Source organism: Physella acuta, unplaced genomic scaffold, assembly GCF_028476545.2.
Source record: "Physella acuta isolate Inbredline_101_S28 unplaced genomic scaffold, ASM2847654v3 ptg002597l, whole genome shotgun sequence".
NCBI lineage: Eukaryota > Metazoa > Mollusca > Gastropoda > Physidae > Physella > Physella acuta.
In genome coordinates this window covers 29,420-37,690 of record NW_026734053.1, presented here as the reverse complement: position 1 = coordinate 37,690, position 8,271 = coordinate 29,420, and the positions used below count along the sequence as shown (strand labels likewise).

General features: G+C 39.6%; 1 non-coding gene across 1 annotated transcript; it reads left to right on the top strand.

Moving 5' to 3' along the window:
* Nucleotides 1–8,152: 8,152 nt before the first annotated feature.
* LOC131933676 (5S ribosomal RNA) lies at nt 8,153–8,271 on the top strand. The gene has a single exon (XR_009385138.1). It is a non-coding gene; the product is annotated as a 5S ribosomal RNA (ribosomal RNA).

Below are 8,271 nucleotides of genomic sequence, written 5' to 3'. Positions count from 1 at the left end.
TTTTTTCATCTTTTGTCTTTTATTTTTTGCCCCACTGGACACCTATTCTTACCACCTGCACTCTTTCCTAAGTTCACCACATACCTGTGAACACTTTTGTAATATCGAAATATTTTTTGTTTGTTTCTTTTGTGCCTTCACGGTAGGCTACCTCGATCCTACCCACCCATGGAAACAAACCCCTTAAAAACCAACAAAGGAAAGATGACCACTCTGCCCAAATTAAATAAATAAACTAAGTAGGCTACAACCTAATAATTAGAAGTAACTCAGTAAGTTAAATAAGGGGTAGGTATGGAAAACATTCGTGTAGGGGTTACAACCACTCGAGCTAATTCGGAAACGTATGGGTGGCCCTAATAAGGGCCGGATGGGTAGAACAAATGGGTGGTCCTGGGTTGAGTTTAACCGCCGAAGCCGTACAGGGTGCGACCTTGACGTTTCAGAGCATAGACGACATCCATAGCAGTGACGGTCTTCCTCTTGGCGTGCTCAGTGTAGGTGACGGCATCACGGATGACATTTTCAAGGAACACCTTGAGGACACCTCTGGTTTCTTCGTAGATCAGACCAGAGATACGTTTGACACCACCTCTGCGAGCAAGACGACGGATGGCTGGCTTGGTGATACCTTGGATGTTATCACGCAACACCTTCCTGTGACGCTTGGCGCCTCCTTTGCCGAGTCCCTTACCACCTTTGCCTCGGCCAGACATATTGAATTTTTCTTCTTTGTTGATGAAGGAGTGTTCGAAAAACGCCGTCTGCAGAGAAACTCGCTCCTTATATACGGTCCTGGGCTCGAGTTCGTTCAATATGGCGGACACCGCCCAACCAAAAGCGGTCGGCGAATGAGCCAGCCAATGAAAAAGCAGCTTGCCGTGTCGACTGGAATGTTGCTGGCTTGTCGGCTAACGGTGTCGTTTTCAAAGTCATTTTTTCACCTATTCTGCTATGCGACCCTTGGATAAAAAATAAAGAGTTTCATTGCCCACACGTGTAGGCATAGAAAAGATCCACGTTTGTCATGTTAAAATATGATATTAGACGTTATTTTCACCGTTTTGTGCGAATAAAACTGAAATATTTCCCTACACCTAATTATGCGAGTACGAGCGAGCTCATTATGCGAGTACGAGAGAATCTCGAACGCTGATTGGTCGAGTACGAACGAAATAATATTCTCGTACTCCGCTCCGTACTCGCAGTGGTTTGTTTACATCGTGAAACGAATAGGTTAGTTAGGCTTCTAATAATTAAATAATCTATGGCGTGTAGTCGTTAAGAATAATTTCTGCTCTCCGATTAAGATCTAGATATCTAGCTCTAACCCTAAAGGGTTTTTCTTTTTTTTTTTTTATATATATATTTTAAAAAGCAATGGATAGGGTGGTGGGTGGGTGAAAGAAAAATATAAAATTTATTCTCTCCTTTCTTCACATTTGAGATAAATAAAACAATATCAACAGCATGCATACACGAATTCAAATAGCAATGTGATGTGTGAGTTGAATTAAAGAGATAAATGAATAGAACCTATTTCCCGCATCCCCCAGAATAATACTAATAGATGTAGTAGTAGTAGTAGTAGTAGAGTGGCAGACATGGGCAGGGGGTGTAGTGGGTGGGTGGGTGGAAACTCGTGAGGTGGGGGACCTTCACTGCTAATCTGAACGTTGTCAGGTGGTCCTAAAAAGGACCTTGGTTGAGGACAGGGGGTGGTGGTTTGGGCTTAAAAGAAACCTCTTAAGCACGCTCACCACGGATACGTCTGGCTAGCTGGATGTCCTTGGGCATGATGGTGACACGCTTGGCGTGGATGGCGCACAGGTTGGTGTCTTCAAACAGACCGACGAGGTAAGCCTCGCTAGCCTCCTGCAGGGCCATGACAGCGGAGCTCTGGAAGCGAAGGTCAGTCTTGAAGTCCTGGGCGATTTCTCTGACCAGGCGCTGGAATGGCAGCTTGCGAATGAGCAGCTCAGTGCTCTTCTGGTAACGACGGATTTCTCTCAGGGCGACGGTTCCAGGCCTGTAACGATGGGGCTTCTTAACACCGCCGGTGGCTGGTGCTGACTTTCTGGCGGCTTTGGTGGCCAGCTGTTTACGTGGGGCTTTGCCTCCAGTAGATTTTCGGGCGGTTTGTTTGGTACGAGCCATCTTTTTTTTTTTGAATGATCTTAACTGACTGTTAAGGAAATGCGGCAGCTCAGCGCTGCTGGCCCTTTTATAACCGTCCGCCAAACCCTTAGCGCAACGAAGCTCTCCCATTGGACGAGTACGAGTTTAACGACGCTGATTGGCCAGTAGCAGCCACACAACGTTGAGACAGCGTCGACATAGCAGATTATTTTTAGACACGGTATCCAGCCGAGCGATCTATTAATAGCAGACAGGGCCGATAACACAAAATATTCTTCGTTCAAATGAAATCCTTGGTTGTGCCGCTTGTCAATGGAATCCGGTGTGTTTGCTTCTGTCGTCTTCAATGAATTATGAATGTGTGTGTGAGTGATTAGAAAAGAACCCAACATAGACTGCCTGAAACAATTTAGATCTAGACCTAGTCTATAGACCTAGGTAGATATTCTGACCCGATTCGACCGCCCGATCGGCGGTATTTACACAGTGTGTAAATAAATGAGGGGGAAGGATTAATAAAAACATATTTGGTTTTAAAAAGAAGAAGATATAAAATAAAAAGGGTAGACTAGCGGTAGGTTAAAGAATAGAATTTTAAAATAACGACCACCCTTATTTGTTGTAGACAGGGGTTAAACGGAGCACATTTAAAGAAAAATAGATTCTATTTTCATTTGTATCTATGAACGAATACCCCTAAAATATGTCCAGTTACTACTATTAATATGACCGCCCCCTCCCTGTTCTGCTCGTGTAAACCAGTGTAAGTATTATACATCTATAATAATGATCTCATACTGCTAGTGATTGACATGTTGATACGTTATTAATAAAGTTTGAAACAAGTAGGGTAGGGTAGGGTAGGGTAGGAAAACTCGATTTTTGTTCATTGACACACAACGAAAGCTAATTGGGTAAACTTTGGTTGTCCTGAAAAGGACAGTAGTAGGCTAGGTGGACAGTGGGCAGCAGGGTGACACTGTTTAGCTCTTGCCACCGGGTGTCTTCTGTGACTTCTTGGGCAGAAGCACGGCCTGGATGTTGGGGAGGACACCACCCTGGGCGATGGTGACACCCGACAAAAGTTTGTTCAACTCTTCGTCGTTACGGATGGCCAGCTGGAGGTGACGAGGAATGATTCTTGTCTTCTTGTTGTCTCTGGCAGCGTTGCCGGCCAACTCGAGCACTTCAGCGGCCAAATACTCGAGGACGGCGGCTAGGTAGACTGGGGCACCAGCACCGACACGCTCAGCATAGTTTCCTTTCCTCAACAGACGATGAATACGTCCGACTGGGAATTGAAGGCCTGCCCTGGAGGAGCGAGACTTGGACTTTCCCTTGACTTTACCGCCTTTACCACGTCCGGACATTGTGAGTTGGTTAGGAGCGAGAAGAAATACAGCGACTAACAGCGATACGGCTGCAGGCGATGAATGAAGACTTAACGGCGAGATCGGCCCTTTTATACGAAACGGCGAGGAAATCCGTTCGTCACCAAGCGAGCGTTCTGATTGGCTGCGCAGCGGCTTGGCGTTCGTACTCGTACTCGTACTCTCCAAATTTCCTCGCCGTTTCATATAAAAGGGCGGCCGGCGGTCGGTTCGCCTCATTTCTGTTCAAGCCATTGAAAAGAAAACAACATGCCACCTAAAGTTTCTTCCAAGGGAGCCAAGAAGGCCGGTAAGGCTAAAGCCGTACGCACCGGTGACAAGAAAAAGAAGAGGAGGAGAAAGGAAAGCTACAGCATCTACATTTACAAAGTCTTGAAGCAGGTGCACCCTGACACTGGCATTTCCTCCAAGGCCATGTCCATCATGAACTCCTTCGTCAACGACATCTTTGAGCGCATTTCAGCTGAAGCCAGCCGTCTTGCCCACTACAACAAGCGCAGCACCATCACCTCCAGGGAGATCCAGACCGCTGTCCGTCTCCTCCTGCCCGGTGAGCTGGCCAAACACGCCGTCAGTGAAGGCACCAAGGCTGTCACCAAGTACACCACCAGCAAATAAACACAACAGCAAACAACCACCTGGCTTGCTTGTTGTGGCTCTACTACTCGGCCCTTTTCAGGGCCTCCACCCATTCCCAATTAGCTCGGTTTGGTTTACATTGAACGAGTTTTCCCTCCCTCCCTCATCCACCCACCCACTCTGTGTAGCTGCCATGTTACAGTTTTTTTTTTTTGTTTAGTCATTCTTTTCTTTAATAAGTAGAGATAGATATACATACATACATAGGCCTACATAGTAATATGCCTATCCCAACAACTGCACACACTATTCTCTTAACACATTTCATGCTAATTCTATCCTTTAAACTAGACATAAAAAGGCCACATACTTATTACTGGGTGGCTCCTTTTTTTTAAAAACACTATTTCATTCTGCATCTCACACAGGGCATCAGCACACCTCTATGCATATCATTTATTGTGTGTTGTTTGGCATAGATCCAAGGGATGAATGGGATTTAATAGTTTTAATTCAGATTATAAGGCTGGCTGTTGTAATAGGAATTATTAGCCAACACTTTGATTCTTATCACCAGTGCTAACTGCCATTTTCATTACAATACATCCATTCTGGTGGGTTGGTTTTTTTCTGTCTTCATTATATATGTTGAACATAACTGTGTGAGTGTGGCTTTTGGTGTTTTTATTATTTTTGTTTTTCTTTCATTAAAGCTACCATGTCAGATTGCTAAGGCATGCATCTGCCACCATTTGTTCACTGATATACTTTTTTCCTACTACCATCATATCATATGATTCTTTTGGTTTTGTCTTTTGCTAGGCCTGGCTTGAAAATGAGTTGGTTACACTTCTGCACAACATACATTCTCTTTAACAAGACAAAACAACAATTAAATACTCTGAACTTTTTTTTTTTATTATCATATATATACTTTTTTTTTTTTCAAAATACAGAAAATAAAAAATAACATGAGCTCAAGTACACAGCTTTCAAGAAGTTCATGGTTTTCTTTGCCAGCCTGCACAATGATTTCAGCACAGATTAAATTTAAACAATCAAAAGGAGGTTGATCTCTTACCGGCTGACGAGAAAGTTTGCGCAGAAGCATCATTTCTTAAGTCCTTGGTCAGTTGGAGTTGTAAAATGATGAGGTTTTCTTAACATTTGCCCTGGGGCATACATTTATGGTCCTGGTACTAGTTCTATACTGACAAGGATTCTTTCAAAGCAACTTGAGCCCAAAGGGAAGTATTTATATGCCTGCAACATAGCTGTGATTAATAAAGAATGAATTTCAATGCAAAAAATAATAATTTGAATCCCTGCAAGCTCCTTTCACATAAACCAGAGAGAAAAAAATGTATGCCAGTCTATAACATATACAATATAAATAAATTAGATTGAATATAAAGATTTTTTTTATTCCTCTCATTAGTTCAACCCTTCTCTTTTTATATAAACACCCAAGGCAGACGCTTGAGTAAATTAATATCCTTCCATATATTATAGAAGCATAAATAAATATGTGTAAAAAGTATTTCATATATGTATATATTTTTTTAAATATATATATATATATATATATATATATATTTTTATATATATATTTATTTATAATGTAAAAATATTGAATATATATACATAGACGAATATTGTATATATGTCTATATATACGTATGTATATATATGCATGTTTTGTGTATATATATATATATATATTTACATGTGTGTCTAAATGTATATTCATTGAATATATATTTGAATGTATATTCAAATATATATATTTGAGTGTAGACGAAAGACGCTCAAGTAAAATAATATCCTTCAGAATATTATAATTATAAGTTTTTTTCTTCTACCCCAGCAAACAGAAGGATATATATATACACACATATATATAATTTATATTTACAAATATATATTATATAAGAATTAATATATATATTCATAATACATATATATATATATATATATATATATATATATATATATATAAGTATATATATATATATATATATGTATAAATAAATAAGTTATATATATAGATATATTCATATATAATGTATTTATTATGTAAATATATGTATATATCAGTGTGCGTATATAAAGGTATGTATATATGTTCAAATATATTTATTTGTTTGTTCGGATACATATATATCTGTTGTGTGTATTAAATTGCGCTCTTCTGTCAGTTTTTTCATTTGACGACAGTCGGTTAAGGTACTGGCCCCAGCCTAAAGATATTAGTAGAGTCTTCATAATGTGATGCCATGGGCTAGCAAAAAATAAATGAAGAAAAATCACATAGCAGGACAAATTGACATTTTACATGCTTTCAAACTTAAACTGAAATCAGAAAATGATGTGAAATTCATCTTGTGTATATAGAAAAATAAGCATTGTGCCAAAATCCTAATCATTGGTATTAAAAATGACATCAGCTTAATTTAAAAACTGGAAATTGTTTTGCCCTGCCGGATGAGATACCGGTAGCAGACACAGGGTTCCAGGCTGATGAAAGAAAGCGGTATACTTAAAGACAAAAGAATACCCTGTGTTAAAGCGGAACCAGCTAAGATTAAAGCTTAAAGTAAAGGCCTGCCCTGTCGCAGAATGTTAAAGTGGCCGGTGAAAGATCCCCGCGCCAGGCTAAAAGCAAGCTGTACACTTATTACTTAACGAGGGCTTCTTCAGGTCTTGTCTGTAGGACAATTCAGTCACAATAACAGGCAGACCAGGCCAGCCCTGGATATAAGCTAATTCATTTTATGCGCTGCTTCGACAGTCAATGAATATGGAGCTGCGGTCAGACTTTCAAACAAACCGCCTGAGTATTTAAAATGGGAAACAATATTTATTAATATTATCACCAACTAGATCTAGATTATATAGGCTACAAGGAAACCCAGAACCAGACTGGAAAGAAGTAAATTTACTCCCACTAATGATGACTTATCACTAATACTAATAATTAAAAAAAATGTTTAAAAAAATTAATTGCTCAAACCTAATAATCATTACAATCAAGCATCAAGTCTGATAGCCAACATTGGACCTAAAATCTAGATCTATTAGTTTTTACTGAACTAAATCTTATGTTATTTACTAATAATTACTAATGCATTTAATTATTAATACCTAGGCTACTCATTCCTACAGAATCTAGAAATTCTAGATCTAGACTCTAGAGAAATACTGGCGTCCCAGGCCAACCTAACCTTTTAAGCAACATCCTTAATTAGCATTTAATTAACCATGGATCGCCTGCCTTTTTTTTTTCACCGTGAAATTATTATTGTAATTTTTGAAACAGTATTTTGAATAGATCTACCCTCCTGTTTATATTATTTTAGTTAAGCTAGAGCGTTAGATCTAGAATTCTAGATCGTCGCCTAGTTGCGTGTTTTAAAATGAAGCCAGAATATTAATAGACTGAAAATAAATGTGCCAGTTGTCGTGGGAAAAGGTTAAAAGAATAATTAATAAATGAAAAGCATTGAACTATTTCTCAAACATTAAATTAGTAGACTTGTAGGCGGCTAGATCTAGATCTATGTGATGAGTTGGATTAAAATTGAATGAATTCGTGCAGAATGTTTCGGAAGGAGTGAGTGAGCGGGAGACCCAAAAAAGTTAAAGTATCGCCTTTCCGATAGATCATTTCACATGAAAGCGATAGTTAAAGGACAGGTCGGATGCAGGGGGCACCTGGTTTTCTGATTTTAGTCAAGGAAAATGGGGAAAATGTATTTATTTTGTATTTTACAACGCGCGATGCTCGAAAATTAGTAGCTCAGGGAAGTCTACCGGTGGTTACCGCCTCAGGTTAAAAATAGCGACCAATGGCTGTAGAGGGAAAAAAAGGCACATAGTATTCGATATTAAAACAATGTTTCGCTTTTGTGGAGATTTAGGGCGTTTTTTATTATTGAAATAATATGAGGAAAGCAGTGAAATCATTATTGTAGCCAGAAAAGGACGAATAACTGCTGATTTCGTTTGAGTATATTTATAAGCCCCAATTTTCTCACACAGATGTCTACGGCCATACCACGTTGAAAATACCGGTTCTCGTCCGATCACCGCAGTCAAGCAACGTCGGGCGTGGTTAGTACTTAGATGGGTGACCGCTTGGGAACACCACGTGTTGTAGACT